Source organism: Callorhinchus milii, unplaced genomic scaffold (assembly GCF_018977255.1).
Source record: "Callorhinchus milii isolate IMCB2004 unplaced genomic scaffold, IMCB_Cmil_1.0 Scaffold1413, whole genome shotgun sequence".
Lineage (NCBI taxonomy): Eukaryota > Metazoa > Chordata > Chondrichthyes > Chimaeriformes > Callorhinchidae > Callorhinchus > Callorhinchus milii.
The window spans coordinates 346-13,818 of record NW_024706154.1 but is presented as its reverse complement, the minus strand read 5'-3'; the positions used below and the strand labels follow the sequence as shown (position 1 = coordinate 13,818).

The 13,473-nt window shown below is 39.1% G+C and overlaps 9 non-coding genes across 9 annotated transcripts; all 9 read right to left on the bottom strand.

The window, feature by feature from the left end:
• Positions 1 to 349: 349 nt before the first annotated feature.
• On the bottom strand, positions 350 to 421 carry trnag-ucc. Its single transcript has one exon. It is a non-coding gene; the product is annotated as a tRNA-Gly (tRNA).
• Positions 422 to 2,017: 1,596 nt separating this feature from the next.
• Positions 2,018 to 2,089, bottom strand: trnag-ucc. The gene has a single exon. It is a non-coding gene; the product is annotated as a tRNA-Gly (tRNA).
• A 1,549-nt stretch (positions 2,090 to 3,638) lies between these two features.
• Positions 3,639 to 3,710, bottom strand: trnag-ucc. Its single transcript has one exon. It is a non-coding gene; the product is annotated as a tRNA-Gly (tRNA).
• Positions 3,711 to 5,306: 1,596 nt separating this feature from the next.
• Positions 5,307 to 5,378, bottom strand: trnag-ucc. The gene has a single exon. It is a non-coding gene; the product is annotated as a tRNA-Gly (tRNA).
• A 1,374-nt stretch (positions 5,379 to 6,752) lies between these two features.
• trnag-ucc lies at positions 6,753 to 6,824 on the bottom strand. Its single transcript has one exon. It is a non-coding gene; the product is annotated as a tRNA-Gly (tRNA).
• Positions 6,825 to 8,422: 1,598 nt separating this feature from the next.
• trnag-ucc lies at positions 8,423 to 8,494 on the bottom strand. The gene has a single exon. It is a non-coding gene; the product is annotated as a tRNA-Gly (tRNA).
• Positions 8,495 to 9,840: 1,346 nt separating this feature from the next.
• On the bottom strand, positions 9,841 to 9,912 carry trnag-ucc. The gene has a single exon. It is a non-coding gene; the product is annotated as a tRNA-Gly (tRNA).
• Positions 9,913 to 11,508: 1,596 nt separating this feature from the next.
• On the bottom strand, positions 11,509 to 11,580 carry trnag-ucc. Its single transcript has one exon. It is a non-coding gene; the product is annotated as a tRNA-Gly (tRNA).
• Positions 11,581 to 12,918: 1,338 nt separating this feature from the next.
• trnag-ucc lies at positions 12,919 to 12,990 on the bottom strand. The gene has a single exon. It is a non-coding gene; the product is annotated as a tRNA-Gly (tRNA).
• Between the last annotated feature and the right edge of the window lie 483 nt (positions 12,991 to 13,473).

Sequence of the window (13,473 nt, the reverse complement as noted above, 5' to 3'; positions counted from 1 at the left end):
CCTTGAAGCAAAAATGTTAACTCAAAGCCTTTGGCATTAAATGCAAGATCTCGTATCTATTGTCCTATAGGAAAGAAGGCACCAAATAATACTCTTTACAGGAACACATCTAAGGAATCCCGAGTACAATATATTTAGAACTCAGGATTTCAAAGAATGAAGCTTAAAATGAATTTAATGCAGCTGTTTGGATGATGAACCATGGTATGATCAAGTATGCTGGATATGACGATCCTTATTGGTCATGAATAATTTTCGTCTTTAAATGAAAAGCAAATTGAATCTGACTCGAAACTGACTCCATGATACACACCTCATTTTAACATTAATTCAGTGGTAACATAAAATTTGCGACGGCCGGGAATCGAACCCGGATCAACTGCTTGGAAGGCAGCTATGCTGACCATTATACCACCATCGCGCTTGCAGACACATGGCGCAAATAGACAGTCTTGAATTGTATCCATGCCACGACATTCCACAGATGGCAAAATGAAGGCACATTGGGTTGGTGCAATCGCATTGAAGGTTGCAGATTTTCACTGCCCTCTACTGTTAAAGTTTGCAACATACTGGAAGGGTTGAGAGGTTAAATTTTTGTTATAATGATAATATTAATAAGATTGGGCTCAGTTCATACGTAATTACACTTAAAGACGTTGGTTCATGCGGTGTGGAGTGGTGAATTTGGATGTGTTGAGGAAGCTCAGTGACCGTTTCACATTTCTCACAAATGTGTTGGAAGAACTGTCAACAATTTAAACTTTTCTAAATTGCTTTGGCAATAGATGCACGATCACATGAGGTGTGCTTGGTGGTTATGGCACAGCCTCCTGGTTGATGGCATGCTGATCCTTGAATGGTGGCAAATGGTGCTTATCTCAACTCTCGTCAATGCAAAAGTACTGTATGTAGTGGAATGTTTATTACTTACTAAGTAACTTGATGGCATGATGCAATGGAACGTGCAAACATAATCCAGTCTCTCGAAATTTTAACCAAACAGATATGATTCTATATTGATTCAATTAACAGTAACATTAACAACTCAGCCATAACAAATAAAAGCCTACAATGGCTGGTCACCAAACCCAGATCAACTGCTTAGGAGGTAGCTAAGCTGACCAGTTTGCCACCAACACAGAGTGCTGTCATGTCAGCCATGTCACGAGCAAACTATCAAAAGGAAGGCACATCGGAGAGTTCAGATTGTTATGAAGCATGTCTCTCTTTGAGTGTCCTTGACTGGTACATGTTAGCGGTATGTTGAAAGTGTGTAGAGCTTTTAGCCACATTTAAGTGCGAATTAAGAGCAATGATGACAGTGATGACGATTGAAAACAATGGTGATGGCAGTGAGAACGGTGATCATGTTGATGATTGTGTGTTTGTCCTCTTTAGAAGGTGTTTGCTTCGTATCGTCATGGACCACTGTTGGGTCGTGGTTTCAGAGGGCCGAAATGTTAGCTTGGACATCTCTCTCATAAGTGCTGTACTCTTGAACCTGAAAACTCCACGTTTGATTCCTGGAGAGACTAATAATCCCATGACTCATTATTATCATGGTTTAGACTTGTTTTAACATGTCAGGAAAATAAAAGTAATTCGTGCATGCGAATTTCATGAACATTAATACATATTAATGAAACATTTTTTGCTCATAAAAATCCTTGAAGCAAAAATGTTAACTCAAAGCCTTTGGCATTAAATGCAAGATCTCGTATTATTGTCCTATAGGAAAGAAGGCACCAAATAATACTCTTTTACAGGAACACATCTAAGGAATCCCGAGTACAATATATTTAGAACTCAGGATTTCAAAGAATGAAGCTTAAAATGAATTTAATGCAGCTGTTTGGATGATGAACCATGGTATGATCAAGTATGCTGGATATGACGATCCTTATTGGTCATGAATAATTTTCGTCTTTAAATGAAAAGCAAATTGAATCTGACTCGAAACTGACTCCATGATACACACCTCATTTTAACATTAATTCAGTGGTAACATAAAATTTGCGACGGCCGGGAATCGAACCCGGATCAACTGCTTGGAAGGCAGCTATGCTGACCATTATACCACCATCGCGCTTGCAGACACATGGCGCAAATAGACAGTCTTGAATTGTATCCATGCCACGACATTCCACAGATGGCAAAATGAAGGCACATTGGGTTGGTGCAATCGCATTGAAGGTTGCAGATTTTCACTGCCCTCTACTGTTAAAGTTATGCAACATACTGGAAGGGTTGAGAGGTTTATTTTTGTTTAATGATAATATTAATAAGATTGGGCTCAAGTTGATACGTAATTACACTAAAGATGTTGGTTCATGCGGTGTGGAGTGGTGAATTTGGATGTGTTGAGGAAGCTCAGTGACCGTTTCACATTTCTCATAGATGTGTTGGAAGAACTGTCAACAATTATAAACTTTTCTCAAATTGCTTTGGCAATAGTTGCACGATCACATGAGGTGTGCTTGGTGGTTATGGCACAGCCTCCAGGTTGATGGCATGCTGATCCTTGAATGGTGGCAAATGGTGCTAATCTCAACTCTCGTCAATGCAAAAGTACTGTATGTACTGGAATGTTTATTACTTACTAAGTAACTTGATGACATGGTGCAATGGAACGTGCAAACATAATCCAGTCTCTCGAAATTTTAACCAAACAGATATGATTCTATATTGATTCAATTAACAGTAACATTAACAACTCAGCCATAACAAATAAAAGCTACAATGGCTGGTCACCAAACCAGATCAACTGCTTAGGAGGTAGCTAAGCTGACCGTTGCCAACACAGAGTGCTGTCATGTCAGCCATGTCACGACAACTATCAAGGAAGGCACATGAGATTCAGATTGTTATGACATGTCTCTCTTTGATGCCTTACTGGTACATGTTAGCGGTATGTTGAAGTGTAGAGCTTTACCAATTAAGTGCGAATTAAGAGCAATATGAAGTGATGAGATGAAACAATGGTGATGGCAGTGAGAACGGTGATCATTTGATGATTGTGTTTGTCCTCTTTAGATGTTTGCTCGTATCGTCATGGACATGTTGGGTCGTGGTTTCAGAGGCCAATGTTAGCTTGGACATCTCTCCATAAGTGCTGTACTCTTGAACCTGAAACTCCACGTTTGATTCCTGGAGAGACTAATAATCCCATGACTCATTATTATCATGGTTTAGACTCGTTTTAACATGTCAGGAAAATAAAAGTAATTCGTGCATGCGAATTTCATGAACATTAATACATATTAATGAAACATTTTGCTCATAAAAAAATCCCTTGAAGCAAAAATGTTAACTCAAAGCCTTTGGCATTAAATGCAAGATCTCGTATCTATTGTCCTATAGGAAAGAAGGCACCAAATAATACTCTTTACAGGAACACATCTAAGGAATCCCGAGTACAATATTTTAGAACTCAGGATTTCAAAGAATGAAGCTTAAAATGAATTTAATGCAGCTGTTTGGATGATGAACCATGGTATGATCAAGTATGCTGGATATGACGATCCTTATTGGTCATGAATATTTTGTCTTTAAATGAAAAGCAAATTGAATCTGACTCGAAACTGACTCCATGATACACACCTCATTTTAACATTAATTCAGTGGAACATAAAATTTGCGACGGCCGGGAATCGAACCCGGATCAACTGCTTGGAAGGCAGCTATGCTGACCATTATACCACCATCGCGCTTGCAGACACATGGCGCAAATAGACAGTCTTGAATTGTATCCATGCCACGACATTCCACAGATGGCAAAATGAAGGCACATTGGGTTGGTGCAATCGCATTGAAGGTTGCAGATTTTCACTGCCCTCTACTGTTAAAGTTTGCAACATACTGGAAGGGTTGAGAGGTTTAATTTTTGTTATAATGATAATATTAATAAGATTGGGCTCAGTTCATACGTAATTACACTTAAAGACGTTGGTTCATGCGGTGTGGAGTGGTGAATTTGGATGTGTTGAGGAAGCTCAGTGACCGTTTCACATTTCTCACAAATGTGTTGGAAGAACTGTCAACAATTATAAACTTTTCTAAATTGCTTTGGCAATAGATGCACGATCACATGAGGTGTGCTTGGTGGTTATGGCACAGCCTCCTGGTTGATGGCATGCTGATCCTTGAATGGTGGCAAATGGTGCTTATCTCAACTCTCGTCAATGCAAAAGTACTGTATGTAGTGGAATGTTTATCACTTACTAAGTAACTTGATGGCATGATGCAATGGAACGTGCAAACATAATCCAGTCTCTCGAAATTTTAACCAAACAGATATGATTCTATATTGATTCAATTAACAGTAACATTAACAACTCAGCCATAACAAATAAAAGCCTACAATGGCTGGTCACCAAACCCAGATCAACTGCTTAGGAGGTAGCTAAGCTGACCAGTTTGCCACCAACACAGAGTGCTGTCATGTCAGCCATGTCACGAGCAAACTATCAAAAGGAAGGCACATCGGAGAGTTCAGATTGTTATGAAGCATGTCTCTCTTTGAGTGTCCTTGACTGGTACATGTTAGCGGTATGTTGAAAGTGTGTAGAGCTTTTAGCCACATTTAAGTGCGAATTAAGAGCAATGATGACAGTGATGACGATTGAAAACAATGGTGATGGCAGTGAGAACGGTGATCATGTTGATGATTGTGTGTTTGTCCTCTTTAGAAGGTGTTTGCTTCGTATCGTCATGGACCACTGTTGGGTCGTGGTTTCAGAGGGCCGAAATGTTAGCTTGGACATCTCTCCATAAGTGCTGTACTCTTGAACCTGAAAACTCCACGTTTGATTCCTGGAGAGACTAATAATCCCATGACTCATTATTATCATGGTTTAGACTTGTTTTAACATGTCAGGAAAATAAAAGTAATTCGTGCATGCGAATTTCATGAACATTAATACATATTAATGAAACATTTTTTGCTCATGAAAAATCCTTGAAGCAAAAATGTTAACTCAAAGCCTTTGGCATTAAATGCAAGATCTCGTATTATTGTCCTATAGGAAAGAAGGCACCAAATAATACTCTTTTACAGGAACACATCTAAGGAATCCCGAGTACAATATATTTAGAACTCAGGATTTCAAAGAATGAAGCTTAAAATGAATTTAATGCAGCTGTTTGGATGATGAACCATGGTATGATCAAGTATGCTGGATATGACGATCCTTATTGGTCATGAATAATTTTCGTCTTTAAATGAAAAGCAAATTGAATCTGACTCGAAACTACTCCATGATACACACCTCATTTTAACATTAATTCAGTGGTAACATAAAATTTGCGACGGCCGGGAATCGAACCCGGATCAACTGCTTGGAAGGCAGCTATGCTGACCATTATACCACCATCGCGCTTGCAGACACATGGCGCAAATAGACAGTCTTGAATTGTATCCATGCCACGACATTCCACAGATGGCAAAATGAAGGCACATTGGGTTGGTGCAATCGCATTGAAGGTTGCAGATTTTCACTGCCCTCTACTGTTAAAGTTATGCAACATACTGGAAGGGTTGAGAGGTTTATATTTTTGTTTAATGATAATATTAATAAGATTGGGCTCAAGTTGATACGTAATTACACTAAAAGATGTTGGTTCATGCGGTGTGGAGTGGTGAATTTGGATGTGTTGAGGAAGCTCAGTGACCGTTTCACATTTCTCATAGATGTGTTGGAAGAACTGTCAACAATTATAAACTTTTCTCAAATTGCTTTGGCAATAGTTGCACGATCACATGAGGTGTGCTTGGTGGTTATGGCAAGCCTCCAGGTTGATGGCATGCTGATCCTTTGAATGGTGGCAAATGGTGCTAATCTCAACTCTCGTCAATGCAAAAGTACTGTATGTACTGGAATGTTTATTACTTACTAAGTAACTTGATGACATGGTGCAATGGAACGTGCAAACATAATCCAGTCTCTCGAAATTTAACCAAACAGATATGATTCTATATTGATTCAATTAACAGTAACATTAACAACTCAGCCGTAACAAATAAAAGCCTACCTGGCTGGGCACCAAACCAGATCAACTGCTTAGGAGAAGCTGCCATTTGCAAAAGGCTGAGCATGACAAATAAAAGAATGGATGATTGTGTGTTTACCCTCTTTAGAAGTTGTCCGCTTCTGTATTTTCATCGATCACTGTTGGGTCGCGGTTTCAAAGGTCTCAAGTGTTCGCTTGGACATATCGCCCATAATTTCTGTACTCTTGAAACCTAGAACTCTACGTTTGATTTCTCGGGAGACTAATAATCCCATTCCTCATTATTATCATGGTTTCGACTCGTTTTAATATGTCAGGAAAATAAAAGTAATTCGTGCATGCGAATTTAATGAACATTAATACATATTAATGAAACATTTTTGGTTAGAAAAAATCCCTTGAAGCAAAAAGTTAACTTAAACGCTTTGGCTTAAATGCAAGATCTCGAATCTATTGTCCTATAGGAAAAAGGCACCAAATAATACTCTTTTACAGGAACACATCTAAGGAATCCCGAGTACAATATTTTAGAACTCAGGATTTCAAAGAATGAAGCTTAAAATGAATTTAATGCAGCTGTTTGGATGATGAACCATGGTATGATCAAGTATGCTGGATATGACGATCCTTATTGGTCATGAATTTTTTCGTCTTTAAATGAAAAGCAAATTGAATCTGACTCGAAACTGACTCCATGATACACACCTCATTTTACATTAATTCAGTGGTAACATAAAATTTGCGACGGCCGGGAATCGAACCCGGATCAACTGCTTGGAAGGCAGCTATGCTGACCATTATACCACCATCGCGCTTGCAGACACATGGCGCAAATAGACAGTCTTGAATTGTATCCATGCCACGACATTCCACAGATGGCAAAATGAAGGCACATTGGGTTGGTGCAATCGCATTGAAGGTTGCAGATTTTCACTGCCCTCTACTGTTAAAGTTTGCAACATACTGGAAGGGTTGAGAGGTTTAATTTTTGTTATAATGATAATATTAATAAGATTGGGCTCCAGTTCATACGTAATTACACTTAAAGACGTTGGTTCATGCGGTGTGGAGTGGTGAATTTGGATGTGTTGAGGAAGCTCAGTGACCGTTTCACATTTCTCACAAATGTGTTGGAAGAACTGTCAACAATTATAAACTTTTCTCAAATTGCTTTGGCAATAGATGCACGATCACATGAGGTGTGCTTGGTGGTTATGGCACAGCCTCCTGGTTGATGGCATGCTGATCCTTGAATGGTGGCAAATGGTGCTTATCTCAACTCTCGTCAATGCAAAAGTACTGTATGTAGTGGAATGTTTATCACTTACTAAGTAACTTGATGGCATGATGCAATGGAACGTGCAAACATAATCCAGTCTCTCGAAATTTTAACCAAACAGATATGATTCTATATTGATTCAATTAACAGTAACATTAACAACTCAGCCATAACAAATAAAAGCCTACAATGGCTGGTCACCAAACCCAGATCAACTGCTTAGGAGGTAGCTAAGCTGACCAGTTTGCCACCAACACAGAGTGCTGTCATGTCAGCCATGTCACGAGCAAACTATCAAAAGGAAGGCACATCGGAGAGTTCAGATTGTTATGAAGCATGTCTCTCTTTGAGTGTCCTTGACTGGTACATGTTAGCGGTATGTTGAAAGTGTGTAGAGCTTTTAGCCACATTTAAGTGCGAATTAAGAGCAATGATGACAGTGATGACGATTGAAAACAATGGTGATGGCAGTGAGAACGGTGATCATGTTGATGATTGTGTGTTTGTCCTCTTTAGAAGGTGTTTGCTTCGTATCGTCATGGACCACTGTTGGGTCGTGGTTTCAGAGGGCCGAAATGTTAGCTTGGACATCTCTCCATAAGTGCTGTACTCTTGAACCTGAAAACTCCACGTTTGATTCCTGGAGAGACTAATAATCCCATGACTCATTATTATCATGGTTTAGACTTGTTTTAACATGTCAGGAAAATAAAAGTAATTCGTGCATGCGAATTTCATGAACATTAATACATATTAATGAAACATTTTTTGCTCATAAAAATCCCTTGAAGCAAAAATGTTAACTCAAAGCCTTTGGCATTAAATGCAAGATCTCGTATTATTGTCCTATAGGAAAGAAGGCACCAAATAATACTCTTTTACAGGAACACATCTAAGGAATCCCGAGTACAATATATTTAGAACTCAGGATTTCAAAGAATGAAGCTTAAAATGAATTTAATGCAGCTGTTTGGATGATGAACCATGGTATGATCAAGTATGCTGGATTGACGATCCTTATTGGTCATGAATAATTTTCGTCTTTAAATGAAAAGCAAATTGAATCTGACTCGAAACTGACTCCATGATACACACCTCATTTTAACATTAATTCAGTGGTAACATAAAATTTGCGACGGCCGGGAATCGAACCCGGATCAACTGCTTGGAAGGCAGCTATGCTGACCATTATACCACCATCGCGCTTGCAGACACTGGCGCAAATAGACAGTCTTGAATTGTATCCATGCCACGACATTCCACAGATGGCAAAATGAAGGCACATTGGGTTGGTGCAATCGCATTGAAGGTTGCAGATTTTCACTGCCCTCTACTGTTAAAGTTATGCAACATACTGGAAGGGTTGAGAGGTTTATATTTTTGTTTAATGATAATATTAATAAGATTGGGCTCAAGTTGATACGTAATTACACTAAAAGATGTTGGTTCATGCGGTGTGGAGTGGTGAATTTGGATGTGTTGAGGAAGCTCAGTGACCGTTTCACATTTCTCATAGATGTGTTGGAAGAACTGTCAACAATTATAAACTTTTCTCAAATTGCTTTGGCAATAGTTGCACGATCACATGAGGTGTGCTTGGATGGTTATGGCATAGCCTCCAGGTTGATGGCATGCTGATCCTTTGAATGGTGGCAAATGGTGCTAATCTCAACTCTCGTCAATGCAAAAGTACTGTATGTACTGGAATGTTTATTACTTACTAAGTAACTTGATGATATGGTGCAATGGAACGTGCAAACATAATCCAGTCTCTCGAAATTTAGCCAAACAGATATGATTCTATATTGATTCAATAACGGTAACATTAACAACTCAGCCGTAACAAATAAAAAGCTACCGTGGCTGGGCAACAAATCCAGATCAACTGCTTGGAAGGCAGCTAAAGCTGATGATTGTGTGTTTACCCTCTTTAGAAGTTGTCCGCTTCTGTATTTTCATCGATCACTGTTGGGTCGCGGTTTCAAAGTCTCAGTGTTCGCTTGGACATATCGCCCATAATTTCTGTACTCTTGAAACCTAGAACTCTACGTTTGATTTCTCGGGAGACTAAAAATCCCTTTCCTCATTATTATCACGGTTTCGACTCGTTTTAGTATGGCAGGAAAATAAAAGTAATCGTGCAGGCGAATTTAATGCACATTAATACAGAGTAATTAATCAGTTCTCGGTTAGAAAAAATCCCTTGAAGCAAAAAGTTAACTTAAACGCTTTCGCTTAAATTAAATACTTCGAATCTATTGTCCTATAGGTAAAAAGGCACCAAATAATACTCTTTTACAGGAACACATCTGAAGAATCCCGAGTACAATATCTTTAGAACTCAGGATTTCAAAGAATGAAGCTTAAAATGAATTTGATGCAGCTGTTTCGATGATGAAACATGGTGTGATCAAGTATGCTGGATGTGACGATCCTTATTGGTCATGAATGTTTTTCATCTTCAAATGAATAGCAAATTGAATCCGACTCTAAACTGACTCCATGATACACACCGAATTTTGCCATTAATTCAGTGGCAACATAAAATTTGCGACGGCCGGGAATCGAACCCGGATCAACTGCTTGGAAGGCAGCTATGCTGACCATTATACCACCATCGCGCTTGCAGACACATGGCGCAAATAGACAGTCTTGAATTGTATCCATGCCACGACATTCCACAGATGGCAAAATGAAGGCACATTGGGTTGGTGCAATCGCATTGAAGGTTGCAGATTTTCACTGCCCTCTACTGTTAAAGTTTGCAACATACTGGAAGGGTTGAGAGGTTTATATTTTTGTTTAATGATAATATTAATAAGATTGGGCTCAGTTCATACGTAATTACACTTAAAGACGTTGGTTCATGCGGTGTGGAGTGGTGAATTTGGATGTGTTGAGGAAGCTCAGTGACCGTTTCACATTTCTCACAAATGTGTTGGAAGAACTGTCAACAATTATAAACTTTTCTCAAATTGCTTTGGCAATAGATGCACGATCACATGAGGTGTGCTTGGTGGTTATGGCACAGCCTCCTGGTTGATGGCATGCTGATCCTTGAATGGTGGCAAATGGTGCTAATCTCAACTCTCGTCAATGCAAAAGTACTGTATGTAGTGGAATGTTTATTACTTACTAAGTAACTTGATGGCATGATGCAATGGAACGTGCAAACATAATCCAGTCTCTCGAAATTTTAACCAAACAGATATGATTCTATATTGATTCAATTAACAGTAACATTAACAACTCAGCCATAACAAATAAAAGCCTACAATGGCTGGTCACCAAACCCAGATCAACTGCTTAGGAGGTAGCTAAGCTGACCAGTTTGCCACCAACACAGAGTGCTGTCATGTCAGCCATGTCACGAGCAAACTATCAAAAGGAAGGCACATCGGAGAGTTCAGATTGTTATGAAGCATGTCTCTCTTTGAGTGTCCTTGACTGGTACATGTTAGCGGTATGTTGAAAGTGTGTAGAGCTTTAGCCACATTTAAGTGCGAATTAAGAGCAATGATGACAGTGATGACGATTGAAAACAATGGTGATGGCAGTGAGAACGGTGATCATGTTGATGATTGTGTGTTTGTCCTCTTTAGAAGGTGTTTGCTTCGTATCGTCATGGACCACTGTTGGGTCGTGGTTTCAGAGGGCCGAAATGTTAGCTTGGACATCTCTCTCATAAGTGCTGTACTCTTGAACCTGAAAACTCCACGTTTGATTCCTGGAGAGACTAATAATCCCATGACTCATTATTATCATGGTTTAGACTTGTTTTAACATGTCAGGAAAATAAAAGTAATTCGTGCATGCGAATTTCATGAACATTAATACATATTAATGAAACATTTTTTGCTCATAAAAAATCCCTTGAAGCAAAAATGTTAACTCAAAGCCTTTGGCATAAATGCAAGATCTCGTATCTATTGTCCTATAGGAAAGAAGGCACCAAATAATACTCATTTACAGGAACACATCTAAGGAATCCCGAGTACAATATATTTAGAACTCAGGATTTCAAAGAATAAGCTTAAAATGAATTTATGCAGCTGTTTGGATGATGAACCATGGTATGATCAAGTATGCTGGATATGACGATCCTTATTGGTCATGAATAATTTTCGTCTTTAAATGAAAAGCAAATTGAATCGACTCGAAACTGACTCCATGATACACACCTCATTTTAACATTAATTCAGTGGTAACATAAAATTTGCGACGGCCGGGAATCGAACCCGGATCAACTGCTTGGAAGGCAGCTATGCTGACCATTATACCACCATCGCGCTTGCAGACACATGGGCAAATAGACAGTCTTGAATTGTATCCATGCCACGACATTCCACAGATGGCAAAATGAAGGCACATTGGGTTGGTGCAATCGCATTGAAGGTTGCAGATTTTCACTGCCCTCTACTGTTAAAGTTATGCAACATACTGGAAGGGTTGAGAGGTTTATTTTTTGTTTAATGATAATATTAATAAGATTGGGCTCAAGTTGATACGTAATTACACTAAAGATGTTGGTTCATGCGGTGTGGAGTGGTGAATTTGGATGTGTTGAGGAAGCTCAGTGACCGTTTCACATTTCTCATAGATGTGTTGGAAGAGCTGTCAACAATTATAAACTTTTCTCAAATTGCTTTGGCAATAGTTGCACGATCACATGAGGTGTGCTTGGTGGTTATGGCACAGCCTCCAGGTTGATGGCATGCTGATCCTTGAATGGTGGCAAATGGTGCTAATCTCAACTCTCGTCAATGCAAAAGTACTGTATGTACTGGAATGTTTATTACTTACTAAGTAACTTGATGACATGGTGCAATGGAACGTGCAAACATAATCCAGTCTCTCGAAATTTAGCCAAACAGATATGATTCTATATTGATTCAATTAACAGTAACATTAACAACTCAGCCGTAACAAATAAAAAGCTACCGTGGCTGGGCAACCAAATCCCAGATCAACTGCTTGGAAGGCAGCTAAGCTGATGATTGTGTGTTTACCCTCTTTAGAAGTTGTCCGCTTCTGTATTTTCATCGATCACTGTTGGGTCGCGGTTTCAAAGTCTCAGTGTTCGCTTGGACATATCGCCCATAATTTCTGAACTCTTGAAACCTAGAACTCTACGTTTGATTTCTCGGGAGACTAAAATCCCTTTCCTCATTATTATCACGGTTTCGACTCGTTTTAGTATGGCAGGAAAATAAAGTAATACGTGCAGGCGAATTTAATGCACATTAATACAGAGTAATTAATCATTTTCGGTTAGAAAAATCCCTTGAAGCAAAAGTTAACTTAAACGCTTTCGCTTAAATTAAATACTCGAATCTATTGTCCTATAGGTAAAAAGGCACCAAATAATACTCTTTTACAGGAACACATCTAAGAATCCCGAGTACAATATCTTTAGAACTCAGGATTTCAAAGAATGAAGCTTAAAATGAATTTGATGCAGCTGTTTCGATGATGAAACATGGTGTGATCAAGTATGCTGGATGTGACGATCCTTATTGGTCATGAATGTTTTTCATCTTCAAATGAATAGCAAATTGAATCCGACTCTAAACTGACTCCATGATACACACCCGAATTTTGCATTAATTCAGTGGCAACATAAAATTTGCGACGGCCGGGAATCGAACCCGGATCAACTGCTTGGAAGGCAGCTATGCTGACCATTATACCACCATCGCGCTTGCAGACACATGGCGCAAATAGACAGTCTTGAATTGTATCCATGCCACGACATTCCACAGATGGCAAAATGAAGGCACATTGGGTTGGTGCAATCGCATTGAAGGTTGCAGATTTTCACTGCCCTCTACTGTTAAAGTTATGAACATACTGGAAGGGTTGAGAGGTTTATATTTTTGTTTAATGATAATATTAATAAGATTGGGCTCAAGTTGATACGTAATTACACTAAAAGATGTTGGTTCATGCGGTGTGGAGTGGTGAATTTGGATGTGTTGAGGAAACTCAGTGACCGTTTCACATTTCTCATAGATGTGTTGGAAGAACTGTCAACAATTATAAACTTTTCTCAAATTGCTTTGGCAATAGTTGCACGATCACATGAGGTGTGCTTGGTGGTTATGGCATAGCCTCCAGGTTGATGGCATGCTGATCCTTTGAATGGTGGCAAATGGTGCTAATCTCAACTCTCGTCAATGCAA